The 16,011-nt window shown below is 38.7% G+C and overlaps 1 long non-coding RNA gene across 2 annotated transcripts in view; it reads left to right on the top strand.

The window, feature by feature from the left end:
- Positions 1–16,011, top strand: part of LOC113484794 — a 41,808-nt gene that overhangs the window by 21,502 nt on the left and 4,295 nt on the right. Inside the window, exon 3 of one of the 2 annotated variants that reach the window (XR_003399309.1) lies at positions 4,329–4,412. The exons of the other annotated variant lie outside the window; for it this stretch is intronic. This is a non-coding gene — a long non-coding RNA (uncharacterized LOC113484794). Of the gene's footprint in view, positions 1–4,328; positions 4,413–16,011 lie in introns of those variants that run through there. 2 annotated transcript variants of the gene reach the window in all.

The following is a 16,011-nucleotide window of genomic DNA, read 5'->3' as shown; positions in this document are numbered from 1 at the left end:
AAAAGATATAAAAAATTCAGGATTGCTCATTTTATTCAGTTTATGAGTACTTAGCTGAAAAGAGCTGGAATCTCAACATCTGTCATTTACGAGACTCTTGAGTTCCAAGGGATGAAGCAGGAACCATCTCGTTCCATGTGGTTAAAATGTTCTCTTGTTTTGACTTATAAACTGGAAACTTGAACCTTACTCTAGAGCCTTGTAGTTAAAGCCTTTGGGAAGAAAAAGAGAGACCTGGAGGCCCTTCATTAATCTAATCAATACTGAATATTAAAGTATTCACAAAGTGGAGCACCTGGTCATTTTTGCCTCCCAGATAAATGCATCAACCATTATAATCACATTCATTCTTTCTTCTGTGCCAAATGAATGTTCATCGATCCCATGTAAAGTGGAATGATTTTAGCTTAAGAAAAAAGACACAAAAGCATTTCCTTTCCCTAGACTCCACCTCACTGTGGCAATTAGGGCACCCCCATAGGAAGCATATATTCCAGGACCAGAACAGCTAATCCCCATAACACAGGTGCATGCTTTTTCCATGTGTTCCTAGATAAAAAAAAAGATCAAGGAAGGGATAAGGGTGATCCCAGCTTTTCTATTTGTAGAACCAAACTATGTTGAGTATGCTCTGAGAAAGCCAACAGAAACTAGCCCTGTCAGTGACACAGAGAGAGAGATACAGGTAATGAACTGGGATATGACCAAAACATGAATTAGGCCTGGAGCTGCTCAGGCTTAACACGATTCAGCTCAGGTGGGTGGCTGGTTTTATTGGTAAGCATCCTCTGAGAACCTGCAGTAACAAATAGCTAACTATTTTGACTTTTTTTTTTTCTATGCTATTATGCAAGATACTTAATCAATAGATTTTTTTCCTTGATTAATATTTTCTATACTTCTTCCTATGCCTGTAATTTGGGGCTGCTTTTCTTCACAAATAAAAGTTTCACAAAGCTATCAGTAGTGCAGGGTTTTTAGCAGGTGAGTCATTAATTATTCATTTTGATAAGTGTGACCACTGCTGTGAAACAGCCCCAAGAGGATTTCCAAAGGACCATTTGGTAATAAATATTCAACAATTTGTAATGTTTAGTTCTGATTCATGTCCCAGTACCCATCAATGGCTGGACATGTCCACTGTCCATACATAATATCTCCTTTCACCATCATTTAATGACATCAAAATCATGCACTGCACCATCTTGAAACAGAAAATTAACAGAATTTTAAAGTCACCTTGTCAACTCTAAGACAACACTTCAGACCTGTAAGTCCATAAACTCTCTTTAAATGCTTATTAAACCTTATAAATGATGCTTCTACTCCAGTGGAGCTGCTCTCATTAACAGTGTAAGATGATTTGGTTCATTATTTGCAAGTGGAAGTGAGGCAGAACAGAAAGATGTGTGGAAAAATGACAGTGGCATTAGGCAGCATACTCTTAAAAGGATAAGAATGATAGTTGGGAGGTATTTTTGACGCTAACCACACAGTGAGTAATCAAATGAGATGGATTTAGAATCTAGCAATGTGGGTTTTGTTTCTCATCAGGCAAATTCATATAATCCTTGTCAAGCTGATTTTGCATATTTTTTAAGTAATAGAAACATGAAAATCATACTTATACCAAATATATGTGAGAATATGAATCATCAAAACTTTTTAACAAGTGTTTCAATCTGTCATTTTTATGTGTTCACATCAACCCATGATTTCTGAGAAAAAGTTGAAAACTGAATGAATATTGACAACACCTTTCTCAGTTTAAACAAGCCCACGCAGACAGAGGAATGAAACTTTTGACTGTCAGGTGCTTCTTCAGTAAATGCAATGCTGATGACATGGTGACACCAAAGTGCCAGGTTGAACTGAGTCTGGCATCAGGAAAGTCATGGAGAAGACTATGAAACTCAGTATGAATTTGTAGTTACTAGAAATGAGTAAATATTGCTAGAAATCAGTGAGTTGTTTTTTTTTTTTTCTTCAACCTTCTTTATTTCTCCTTTTTATGATGTGATAGAAAAATATGTATGTTTCTTCAAATGAGATTGACAAGCATGAAGAGTGGGAAAGAATGAGGATAAGGAAATAGGTGTCAAAGTTGACAGTATAAGGAACAAGAAAAGAATTACCTTGGATTTCTCTGATACTTAAATTACAAATAGTTATGCTTTCATTTACTCTTTCAGTAGCACAACTAATATTAGCATGAAGCACTCAACTGTGAAAACAATGTAAAAGAGATTCCTTATATTAAGTATTTAAAAATTGTCAAATTTGGAAAGTAATTATTAGACCACCAAAATCTGAACTGGATGAAACATTCATATTGATAGGTTAAACTAATGAATTAGCTTGACTATTTATAATTTTTTAAAATGAGCCTCTCTGCTACCTAAAATTTTACAATGAATGAAGTGATCCAGTGAATAAAAAATGCTGCATTGTTAGTTGCAGAGGCTGGATTGATTTTACTTAACTTTATCCTTCTGAAAGTTAAGCATCTTGTCTAGGCTAGTTGACAAGACTCCATCTGTAGCCCATGCAGGAAGAGAGACACTCCCAGAAAGTAATTTATCAACTACTAAGATTCTGTCCGAGATAGGAGATGTCCTCAGGATGTACCCATCTCTTTCCCTTGGCAGTTGAGTAAGGCTGCACAAATCTCTTTGGTGTGATGCTTAATGTCTGGATGGTTAATGTTAGGTTAGGTAAGTTGATTCCTGCCCTAAGTTCCTCAAGTTGCTTTGAGTTATAAGGGACTGTAGAGTTTTCACACTGACTCTAAACAGAGAACTCTGATTGAAAGGGTGAATCACTCATTATGGATATGTAAAAATAATTAATATAATTTTTAGAAAGAATAGTTATCAGTAACATGACATGAGAACTTCTAAACATTCCAGTATTTATAAAACTCTTGTTTCAAGCCCTCTCATGCTTCCAGTATATTATGAATAAGAGCAGTTGTAGAGTTTGGACTCCAGAAATCTCAAATCTATTACTGCTTTCTTTGTAGTGAATCCTCATCTCCTATAGATTTTTGACAGAAAAATTATTTTTCATCTAAATGAAAGCTACTATATTAGGAAAAAGTTTACTGAGTGGAAGGATAGAATCATAGAATCATTTAGGTTGGCAAAGACCCTTAAGACCATCAAGTCCAGCCATTAACCTAACACTCCAAGTCCACCACTAAACCATGTCCTTAAGTGCCACACTTACATGTCTCTTAAATAACTCGAGAGATGGTGACTCGAAGATTGTTGCAGGTGCACTTGCCCAATGAAAATAGGGCTTCCTGGCAGCTGAAGTGTGTAGCATGTCTTGATAGTCTTTATCAGAGCTGCACTGTAGTTGGGAGCTTTGGCCAATTGGAGCCGCTATTGACCACAGATCAGGTTCGCCCTGGGAAGAGTCCCTTGGGGGAGCCATTTTGAGCTAGTCCCCCTGGAGCAGCACTCTCTGGTCGAGGACTCTCTCCTTGGGTCGGGAAGTCGCCCAAAGAGACTCCTTGAGTTCCCCAAGGTTGAGAGTCTTCACTTCTTAGGAAGCAATAGGGTGTTTTGGGTTGTCGTTAAACCCTAGGAAGTGATAGAGCAATTTGGGTTGTTACTAAACCCTAGAACTGATGGAGTGCTTTGAGTTGCCTTAAACTGTAGAAAGTGGTGTTTTTTTCTGTGCTTTGGGTTGTTGTTAAACCCTAGGAAGTTGTTTTACTTTCCTCTTGTGGACATTTGAACCTGTAATTGAATAGTTGCAGAGGGCTGGTTGATTGTGCTGATAATAAATTTGTAATTTTTGATGGTTTTTTGTTTATTTGAGAGTCTCTGTAACAAAGATGCCTAATGAGATGGTATAGAAGATGCCTAAGAAGGGATTAGAACTTTCTGTGGCACCTCATTAACTCTGTCCAATGTGGGCTGCACCTCAACTGCAAGACCCAGTCAGTGTATGAGAAGGGACGTGTGCTCAACTCTCCTATAGCCATTTCCCCCTCTCTATAGGGCTTCACATGACTCTAAAATGTCTTCATAAAATGTTTTGATTGTCCTCAAAATATGCAGCAAATAGAACTCTAATAATGGAAGTACATTTTGACATGTCTCAGAGCACAGGGTGCTGAAGAGATATGCATAGAGTCTGTTTAGTTGGATATGATGGCTGAAGTTACATACTTTAGATCTGCTCATTAGTGTGCCTTTAGCCTGCGAAACCATATCCAACTGATAAAAAGTATTTTTCACAGCTCTGCTCTGACATGCTGCTATCTCTATTTATTCTATTCATTTCATGTGCTTGAAATCTTTCCATTTATCTAACAGTTACTCAAAATGGAGATCTGGTACCTCCTGAAGCAATATGACTCTCAGTGTGAGATGAATATGAAGGGAATGAAAAGGTGGTCCACAGCAAGTTCTTCAAGGAATTTTAAAGGTCTTAAATGCGTTACCTAACCAAGTAGCTGTGACAGCCTAGAGATTTATTCAACAGAAGAAACTGTAAATAAATAGAGAGAATTAGGTAGATAGGTAGTTTTAATAAATAAGACAAGTTGTCTTTTATCAAATCTTCCAAATGCAGTTATTTATTTCTGATCCGTAATATTTAATAACATCACATTAAAGTTATATCAGGTCTTAATTGCCAGAACTAATTATGTCCTTATAGAAGGACAAAATATAAATATAAAAATATAAAAAAGTTGATCGTGCAACCATTGCAGAGCCAGGAATCAAAAAATACTAATTCTTCAGGATCTTATCTCTGGCATTACATTAATACAAAGATAGAAGGTAAAAGAACTGTGGATATCTGGGACTGAAGAACATCTGGCTTATGAGGATATCTCATTAACAGCTATTCAACATAAAGAAACAAACAAACCCCCCAGAAGACAGATGAAAAAGTAATAAATGAAATACCAAGATACAGAAATTTTAACAAATGGGAGGCATCAGAGACTATACCTAAGGCTAGAGTTCGCAAATCACTGAAGGTTCCACTGGAGCATAGCCTCAGAGAGCTTAGAAACTGCTAACAGTGAGGAAACAAGATCACCATGCGTCTCACAGGAAATATAAAAGTCGTGGTATATGCAAAGGGAATTATGAAAATGTGAAACTTTTATGGTAGGCTTAGGAGAGGGGCTGAAGGTGGGCAAAGTGAAAGATCAAAGTGGATGGGAAAATATGACCAAAGTGGGTGGGTGAAAATGGAAAGGAGAGGCTAAACAGGCCAGTCCACATAAGCAGGCTCTTGGTCCATATGTCCTTCTGGTTGTGGTGGGTTGACCTTGGCTGGATGCCAGGTGCCCACCAAAGCCGCTTTATTACTCCCCCTCCTCAGCTTAGCAGAGGGAATAAAAATATAATTAAAAGCTCATGGGTTGACATAAGGACAGGGAGATCACTCCGCAATTACTATCACAGGCAAAAAAGACTCAACTCGGGGAAATTAATTTAATTTATTGCTAATCAAATCAGAATAGGGTAATAAGAAATACAACCCTAACCTTAAAAACACCTTCCCCTCACCCTTCTCTTCTTCCCAGGCTCAACTTCACTTCCGATTTCTCTACCTCCTTCCCCCCAGCAGTTCAGGGTGTAGGGAACAGGGGTTATGGCCAGTTCATCACACATTGCCTCTGACACCCCTTCCTCCTCAGGGGGAGGACTCCCCACACTCTTACCCAGCTCCAGTGTGGGGTCTCTCCCACAGACAATGTGAGTCCTTCCCACAGGCTGCTGTTCTTCACGAACTGCTCCAGCGTGGGTCCCTCCCAGGGGGTGCAGCCCTTCAGGCACAGGCTGCTCCAGCGTGGGTCCCCCATGGGGTCACAAGTCCTGCCAGCAAACCTGCTCCAGCGTGGGCTCCCCACGGGGTCACAGCCTCCTTCGGGCACCCACCTGCTCCGGTGTGGGCTCCTCCCCGGGCTGCAGGTGGGTCTCTGCTCCCCCGTGGAGCTCCATGGGTGCCGGGCACAGCTGCCTCCCCATGGGCTGCCCCACGGGCTGCAGGGGAACCTCTGCTCTGGGCCTGGAGCACCTCCTGCCCCTCCTCCTGCACTGACATGGGGGCTGCAGGGTTGTTTCTATCACATATTCTCACTCCTCTCTCTGACTGCAATTGCTGTTGTGCCGTTGTTTTTTTCCCCACCCTTTTAAAATATGTTATCCCAGGGCACAACCATCATCACTGATGGCTTGGCCTTGGCCAGCAGTGGGTGCATCTCGGAGCCAGCCGGCATTGGCTCTGTTGGACATGGGAGAAGCTTCTAGCAGCTTCTTACAGAAGCCACCCTTGTAACTCTTCCACTACCAAAACCTTGCCATGCAAACCAAATACACTGGTCAAGCAATACACTTAGTCACTACAGTCTGTCATGTCCTGTTGAACTGTTCCTGTCTCTTCTCTGTGTGATATTACTCTATCATGTGTGATTTGCTAGTGAACCTCAAACAGGAGCAGCCCATGAGCGGGAGACTTAATCTGGCTAGACCCAAGTTTGGGGCTGTGCCTGGGTGTTTATTCTAGACTTGTCTGCAGAGCCAGGGCTCGAGGAGCTCACAGGTGTGCCTGTGCCCATGGATTGGGAGAGTAAAGACACTTGTATGTTTGTGAGAGAGCTCTAATCCTGATCACCTGAAGAGTGGACACAGGGTCTGCCCCTGATGCTGTTCACAGTGATGAAAGTGCTGCTGGTGCATTTATGGCTTCCAGTAAAGATGCTACTCTTTCTCTCTCTTTGTTGACCTATACAGCTGGATGCACATCTGTGTGTGTATTATACAGGTGTTTGTGCATTGTGTGTGTATCTGCATCTTTACAATACATGTTTAGCCTTGCTGCTGGCAGCCCATATGATTAGAAGCAGGAACAAACAGACTAAAGAGGAGAAATCCCCTGGGTCTTCAAGTCCTCCAGATTTGACTTCCCTTAACAATTAGAAACTGAATATCATCTAAATGCAATGTTCAGAGCATTCAATGATTTGTGAAAGATGTTTTAAGCTCTGGTTGTTAAATTTATACAAAAATTAGTATGTGGATTTTTAAATATAAACTCAGATTTTTAAAAAAATCTTGATTAGGGAATATTAATTATAGACATATACTTAAAACAGTTAATATTAAGGAAAGTTAGATGTATTTATAATGTGTACTCAAAGAAGCAGACAAAATCTAGGAGACATTGGTAATTAAAAACCACATGGAAACCAGGTGAATTTTAAAAACCAGGTGAATTTTAAAAAAGGGTAAAAGGTTAGACCTAGGTCCATCAGCTTAGCCTCGATACCAGAGACATTCTGGAACAGCATGTTAATTAGTTTGGACGCACCCTGAGGGTAGGGTGATAGGAAAGAGCTGACATCGATTTGACAAGAAAAAAAAAGTCATCTCAAATCAATCCAAGTTTTTTTCTGTGGCAGGGTAATTGCCTAGTGGACAAGGGAGAAACTAGAAATTTGATATATCTTGACATTAGTAAGCATTTTCACACAGTCCCATTTGGCACTGTCATAAATAAACTATAGAGGAACACAGTCCAGCAGTAATTGTCACATGGAGGGTGCACAATGGTTTGAAAAGCTGAACTCAGTCACCAGCTAATGGGGACAATAAAATCTGGAGGATATTCCAGGAAAGTTAACCAACATAATTAACAATATAATACCAATTACTAAACGAGTAGCAAAAGACATTACCAGTATAATTAATTGATTAAATAATTAAGTAATTGACATCAAAAGGAAGGCTTTCTAGGGAGTCCATTGAATCTTTATCATTGGAGGCATTTAAAAGTGAGTTAGACTACTGTAGGTAGGCTTTCCTAAATATGATGAATAGATATAACTAGAGAGATGTTTGATGCTCCTTGTGCCTCTATGATCTCTTTGGTACTTTCCCCGTGGTTTTGTCACAGCTTCTGACATTATTTTGGGGTGGAACTTGTTTGTTTCTTACCTTAAGCTATACTGTGTTTTATAGAGGCCTTAACATCTTTCACATGATCTAAAATAGAGGCACTGCCTGGTAGAGTTTAGAAAGGTTTTGAAATGAAATCACCGTGTAAGCACAAATTTTGTCTCATTATGTGTCAAATAAGAAGTTATTTGTGCCGTAATTTTCTAGCGATAGCTAGAAGTTAAAGAGTTATCAGGCTGCCTATTGTGTATGTGCATATATAGAAGTATTAAACAGAAAGATTGTATATAATTTCCTTTAATTATATCTTTGCCTATTAAAAGCCAACTGAATGCATTTTGTACCACATGATCAATGGTGTTAAATCACTTGCATTTCATTGCTGAAAATTTATTTTTGAGATTCAGTACTTGAGGCTATAATAGATTTCCTAATTGTAAATCTCAAAATTATGTTCTGCCTAAATTACAGTGTAACTTGCAGCAGAACATGCTTTGTATCCAAATATAGGGTTTCATGTTTTGTGTGAACTGCAAAAGCATTCTGTTAAAGATGGTTTTGCATAAACTTGCATTTGTTTTACTGTATTCAGTGTGTTTATAGAATAATTATATTTATGTAACATCTTTCTTTCCCACTACACACACACATGAACACACTGAAAGAACTTCAAAGTTGTAAAGTCAAATATTTCAATACAGGAACTCAGAGTTCTGAAATTCTGTGGGTTGAGGGTTTTTTGTTTGTTTGTGGGTTGTTTTTTTTTGTTTTTTTTAAAGCCATCTGCTAGGTGAGCATCATCAGGCAGTGTTTGATTACACAGTCTCATAATATTCTTTGTGTTTACAGGCTCTGCTCTTGAGTGTGGTCTTGGAGCTGCTCTTAGCTGACAAATAAATAGACTTGGCAAATCACATGCAAACTGTAGAGAAAGATTTGTTTCCTTATAATGAAAAGAAAAGCAAATGTTGTCTGTAGCTAATGGCAGTCAAAATGCTCTCAAAATCTTTCATTTCCTGCCTTTACCAACAGACATTAACCTAAAAAAAAACCAAAAAAAACAACCAAAAAAACCCCACAAACAAACAAAAAAAACCAACCCCAAAAAAAACCCCGCAAAAACAAACCCAAACCAAACAAAACCAACCAGCCCTGCAGTGTGAGAGTTTAGAGGAATCTACTAGGCCGCTTAAAATACGGTACCTATTCAGACACATTTGTCATGTTGCATGTATTGAGATGGCTGCTTCTAAGCAGCTTCCCACCCAGTGTGCAGACACCCTGTAACATTTTTTACCTAAGTGGTGAGATTCTTCCTATAGTTAGGGAAGATTCTCAATGTAACCTGTCAAAATAGCTAAGCAGAGGCTTCCAGAATTACGCTGCTTCTTCTGGCCTACATCTGGGCTGCCCCAATGTTTTGGGTTTTCTTCTGCAGACCAAAGTGAGAGGGAAGGGATGTGAGATCGAGGTATCCTGGACCTTATCCCAGCATTGAGTTAAAAATAAGGTGTTTTGCCACAATGTGTAGTTAGCTCATAAAACAACTCTCAGTACTGTAACTCAGAATGAGTCACTTCTCAAACTTCTCACTAGTGTTAGTTGTTGGATCAGGGTGAACTTAATAAAAAAGATGAAAATATTCTTCCCAAGAAAACACTTTCCACCAAGTTAAAATGCTGTCATTTATCCCGTTAGAACTTCTAGGAGTGCGAAGTCATTTTCAGTTAATGAAACCAGTCCTTAAAGTGTTGAAACAGCTTTAAATTTGAAGTGTTTAAGTGACATAAGTCTGTAATTAAGTGAAAGCAGTTTTATAGGAAGGAGCATAAACATTTGCATCTTTGGACCATAAGCCATCTTAGCACATTTGCTCCATTTATGAGTCTAATATGTGTGAGCGTAGCATAGGGAATCCAGGTTAGTGGGACAACCAGCATAAAATCAATATTATATGACAAATATTTATCCTTCAAATAGCTTCAGTCTTCCCACTCACCTATAATCTTTGTTCACTTTTCTTTGAATTTCCTCTTTTGCCTTCATAATAAACAGGATTCCTATTTGCCCCTAAACAGTATGACCTTTCAGCTGGCTTCTTTACCAGTCTGTGCCTTGGTTCATACTCTTCATGGAAGACAGTCTCTGCATGGGTTAGCCACCGTTAACACTTGAGCTTACATTGAGTCATATGGCCTTTGGTTCAAGTCTGGTCTGATTTCCTAAGCCAAAGCCAATGTTTATGCACATGGTTCTGTCTTGCATATAAATGATGAGGCCTGAAAACCTACATGAGTGAAAATTTGAGACTTATTTCCCATCTGTGTTTTCCCAGTCTGGGTAGCCAAAGAACTGGCCCATATAACAAAAATTACCTTAAACCCAGCATTTTGAACTTTGTTCAAAAATCTGTCTAGCTAAAGACTCAGTTTTTCCGAAATACCTGGAAAGCCATTCTCATGGATGGTTAAATTAAGCTCAGTGAGGACACAGTGAGGAGGCCGTTGCAAAATTTGTATCTTGGGTAGCATCATCAATAGATTCAGGAACAGCTATACATAAAACAGAAACCACAGTCATACTGCGGTTATTCTTGCTTTACACAATGATTTCCATTCAATTTGTCACCTTTGCTTAAGTTCTGATTCATCTCACCTATGTTTATATACCTAACAGAGGTACTTAAGTTGGAAACATAAACATACTTAACAGTTAATGAGAGAGAAAGGCACCTCCCCAGGATAATTCAGAATTATAGTCTCAACCCACAGTAGATGCTTGTCTCTGTCCTCTGACAACAGCCACTGCCTACAGCAATCATGCTCCCAAATTAGGTCCTTCAGTTAATTGGGTCAATCAGGATCTATCTGGGGCATTGTCTTAAATTAGAATAAGCATTGCTCTTCTTTCCTTATACTTTTTACAGTACCTCAACAATAAAATCTTATACTTGATTAGATTTTGTTCTGTGCTACAATCTAATATAATAACACAGGGTAAGCAAATAGCTAGTTGATATTATGCTGTGATCCTGGCAGACTTTCTAAGTCGATTAGGGTCAATGTAGATCAGTTTTACGCCTGCAGGGAGTAGTCATAGCCATACACTAAACGATTCAGAGGAGCAGCAGAGAATATGGTAGCAGGAACAATAGGACTGCCTTGGGTCTTTGTATTAATTTAAAAAATACAGTGGAGGAAAATGCATGAATGAGTTAGTAAGACTTTAGCTTTCTGGCCTATGCAGAAATGCTGGTTCCAACTTGCAGTATCCCTAGTCACAATAGCTACCCAGAGGGTATCATCAGCTGGACAGCTGTATGTCTGCAAACGCTGACTGTACTTAGTAGATTGGCAGGGACTTTGGGGATGAACGCCAGAACTTATGAACGTGGTTGTTAAATTTTGAATCTGAACCCTCCAACAAATATTGTAAACGTAACTTCAACACAGCAGGGACAATTCTACATGAGCATTATGCTTCTTTTCCAGGAGGAATGTTGACACTAATTCTTATAAAAAAGGAATGAGCACAGGGAGTCTGTTGACTGCAGTGTAGCTGAAATAGGTAAACAAATGAAATCCTATTGCTACAGGAAAGACCCTAATGATGTGACAGTAAGCACCAATCACAAGGTATTTGGAAAGACAAAGATCAAGGGTTAAATCACAGATGTGACAGTTGATCTTCCTTTCTTATACATTACATATCAGGAATCATGCTCAAACACCAGCGATTAAGAGCTGTACAAGGCATGCAGGTGACTTCTATACACCCAAAGGCTGTATAGATGTATTTTTAAAGGGTGAACTGAAGTTCTGTTTCATAGCAGAAAAAAAAAAAAAATTGAATTTGTTGGACTCAAACAAAATATCTGTAACACATTACCTCCTTAGTCTTTTTTCGTCATCTGTAAAATAGGAGTAACAATCAATCCAGCTGCCCACTATCTATGCAATGAGATCCCCATTCAGAGATTTTAAGGCCAGAGGCTCAAATAGTTCATCACATCTGATATGCTTGGATGCATAAAATTTCATTCGTTATTCCTGTATTTAGCCTAATAATTGGCATTTGAATAAACAGTGGACTATTTTGTAAATAGTCTGAGCTGGTTTGGAAGACTATAGGACATGGAGTCTATCTTTCCTGATAGCTTTTGATTAAAAATATATGTCTCATTTACAGCTTGAATTGATACGGCTTCAGCCACTGGTTCTTGAGATGTGTTTCTTCCCTAGTCTGTAAATCTCACAGGGGTAGCACAGTGGGCTGTGAACTCAGTAACTCTAGATATACATGTAATAAGAGCAAGAACAGTTCTTCATTTTACTCAGCTGCAGTAATAATAATATTTGATGTGGGGAAATGTGGGGGAAGGGTTTGATCTAAAGGCATTTGAGTTACCAGCAGTTCTCCTCAGCCTGCCTTAAATGTACTAACGTTCCCACTTTCAGTTGGTAAAGGGGGAAATAATGATAAGTGTCACATTACAGGGTAATTTGAGCCTGTTCATTATAAGCATATGGGAGAGATTTTCTCAGCAGTGCTAGCACCAGAACACAATGCAAGTCCAAGAGCAGCAAATCACTACAATAACCCAATGGTCAAAGAAATTAATTCAGATAAAGAATAAGAATTCCCAACAGCTTTAATTTCCTTTTATCCTTTCAGACATAAAAATGACATTTTAAGACAGTCATTACACTGTTCTTTTCAACTGATAAAGAAACAAACCTCTGCTAACATTTTTTAACTCTTCCTTTGCTATAGTTGAACCAGTTTATGTTCATTCTGCTTCAGAATCAGCTGATAGGGTAGACTTACAGCTCCAGTCCTGTGTATTAGAATATGGGTATGTTGACAAAGATGGGCTAATGTCTGTGTTTGGCACAATACCTCTATGTCATGTGAAGACACATGATTTAAAAGCAAAAAAAAACCCTAAAATATTGCATCTTTTAAAGCATGCTCCTCTGCCAATTCTGCTAGGCTACTTTGTGAAAGAAGGAACAGGACTGGAATATGGCATTATTTACATGAGTAAATATCCCAGTAAAAGTAGGAAAACCTGACATTTATTGACCTCCAGCCTCATTTCTCTGGTCCTATATTGCTGGATTGTAGCTGCTGAAAGGAAAGGAGAGGAACTTTTTAATTCCTTACACAGAAGAACAGAGATAAGTGATGTACCTGTAAGGCTAGGGCACATCTTCCCTTCTTATTGAATATATTTCATATTTGGAGTAGTGACAAAGTTGTGGACAGAGTCAGAAAAAAAGCAAACAAACCCAAAATGCTCTTTAAAGATTTTCATTTTAGGTTGTCACAAAGGAAAAATATCATTGATTATCACCACAGTCATACATGGTTGAATTAGGAAGGCTTATCTCCTGTGTCTGTCAATTGATACCACAAATGACAGTATGAATACAATAGCATAGTACCTGAAGGATACTATAAATTGCAGCACACCACACTATTTTGCTTTATATATTTCTGTCTTGGGGAAAAAAATGCATCCCTAATGAGGACCGAGTCATGAACCATGCTGCTAGAGACAGAGTCCACAGAGCTGAGCTTTTCCAGGAATACCAAGATGTATCTAAGAATTAGAGGACAGTGAGTCATTTTAGCTACAGAATGATTTTAATTGACACTTGATTTTGGAAGCAGCTTATTTATATTGAGTATTTTGTCTGTCAGAGTCAAATACATTTCAAATACATGTCTATGTATTTTCTTTTGCTGTAGAAATCTTTTCACAAAAGCTAAAACTCTCAGCACAGGTATAAAGATGTTTACAGACTACTGAATTGGGAGTAATTGCTGTTTTTCAGAAAAGCTTGGAATTGTTTTTCTGTATTATTTAAAGCTTTAATAATTAAAAAAAAAAAAAAAAGTGCCTTGCAAGATTGATTAATAGTCTTTATTTATTGATCACAGTGTTTGAAATGTGGAAAATCAAAGCCAGGATTTTAGGAAACAAGAGCTCTTAGTAAACTGCATAACAGCTCAGCATTTTATATAACATGTTTGCTGACATGTCTAAAATACCAAACATCAAAATATAAAAATTCAACAGCCTTTTGGAAAAGGAAAGAAATGTCTGAAAAGTAAAAAATTAATTTGAAATCAGACACTTAAAGTCCTACTCAATTTAACACGACTCTTAATAATACTGATATTTTCCTGTAAAATTCAACTGGTTTAATAGCATTTTGTTTAAGTGTTTCCTGCCTTGTAACTGTAATGATAACCTTTTTTTGCAGGTGCAGTGATTATCTAAGAGTGTGGCTACTCTACTTTCACGACCATTTGTGGTGGTAGAGTTGTATTCCAGAGACGTACAGGAGGCACAAAAGTGCAAGTGGTTTAGATCTAATCATTCATACTACACTTTTGCAGTAAAGTTTCCATCTATTTCGTAAATTATGGGTCTATTCTGCATAAGGTCAAAACTGTCCCATTTCAACTTACAAAAACCTTCTTTCTTCCTCGAGATTAAATTGCCAAGGATTTATTTTGTGAGCTGCTGGACTGGAGTACTCTAACACTCTGTATACTGTCCATTGTCTGTCTATAATTAACCCAGGATGATCTCTGTTTATAAAAATGAAGTTACGTTTTATGAAGCACATTATTTAGAACTGTAGTTAAGATTTTTAGATCTCTGTTTAATAGTGAAATAAATCTGCAGGGTTAACATATCATTAAGACTTTTCCAGGTGTACGCAATAATGTGATAATAACATCTCACAGAAATAAGAGTCTCTTACCCATTTGACAGTCCATTAAATGTATCAGTATCGTTATTAGTAGTATTAAAATTGTGATTTTGATCACAGTCTTTAATAACTGTATGAGGAGCTGTACAGATATATATTAAAAATTCCTATAGTACAGTTAGATTATAAATTAAGCTAGTATCTATTAGGTGACCTGTATCAATAAGTTTATATTCATCAGTTTAGTAGTTAAATAGTTAATTGCACATATCATGAACCTGACACATCCACAGATGTGGATGGTAAGTTACTTATTATGGTAAGTCTTCATAGGATTACTACCCCAAGCTGAAACCTTTTCATCATTTCTGAAGTTGCCTCTTCTCTGTTTCTCCCCACTCCATTTTCTTTCCTTAATATGCACCCCAAAGTTGCATCATGTTAAACTTCTTGATTTTCAACAATTAAGTCAGGGTGAACCTTTTTAAGGGGACTGTGACAAACTGTCAAATGCAAGGCTCCCCAAGGAGAAAGAGGCTAAACCATCAACATGGGAGAGGCAAAATTGTTCTTTAACTCTCTGTGCTGGTTGGAGCACGGACGTTAACTGAACACCACCCAGCAGCTCCCTCACTCCTTCCCCCTCAGGAATGGGAAAGAGAAACTAAAACAAAATGGTCTAGATAAGGATAGAGAAGAATAATTCACCCATTATGGTCATAGACAAAAGACAGGCTCCTTAGGGGAAGAAAAAGAATATCAATTTAATTCAAACACCACTGCCACCAATACTTACAAACAGTAGGAGAGAGAAATACAACCACATCTTAGAAACACCTTCACCCCACCCCTCCCTCTTCCTGGGGATCAGTTTTGCTCCTGATTTCTTTACCTCCTCTCCACCAGCAGTGCAGGGGGGGCAGGAGATGGGGTTTATGGTCAGTTCATCACTCATTGTTTCTACCACTCCTTCCTCCTCAGGGTGAGGACTCCTCGCACTCTTCCACTGCTCCATCTTGGGGTTCCTGTCATGAGAGACAGTCCTCCATGAACTTTCTCCGACATGAATCTTTCCCACAGGATGCAACTCTGCCCATGCTGTTCCAGCATGGTTCCCTTTTGCGCACTTCAATCTTTCCAGCGACAAACTACAACAGAGTAGTTTCCTCAGAGCTGCAGCCTTCTTCAGGCAGCTGGTTCCAGCATGAGCTTCTCCACAGGATGCAGGTGGGCATCTGCTTCACCAATGACCTCCATGTGCTGCAGGAGCACAACCTGCCCTCTCACCACGGCCTGCAGGGGAGTCTCTACTCCAGCACATGTTCCGTGCCTGCCCCCCCCCCCCCCCCCCC

The sequence above is a fragment of the Athene cunicularia genome (assembly GCF_003259725.1).
Source record: "Athene cunicularia isolate RWA chromosome 1 unlocalized genomic scaffold, athCun1 chr1_part1, whole genome shotgun sequence".
In the NCBI taxonomy this organism is placed as follows: Eukaryota; Metazoa; Chordata; class Aves; order Strigiformes; family Strigidae; genus Athene; species Athene cunicularia.
This window is presented reverse-complemented; position numbering and strand designations above follow the sequence as displayed.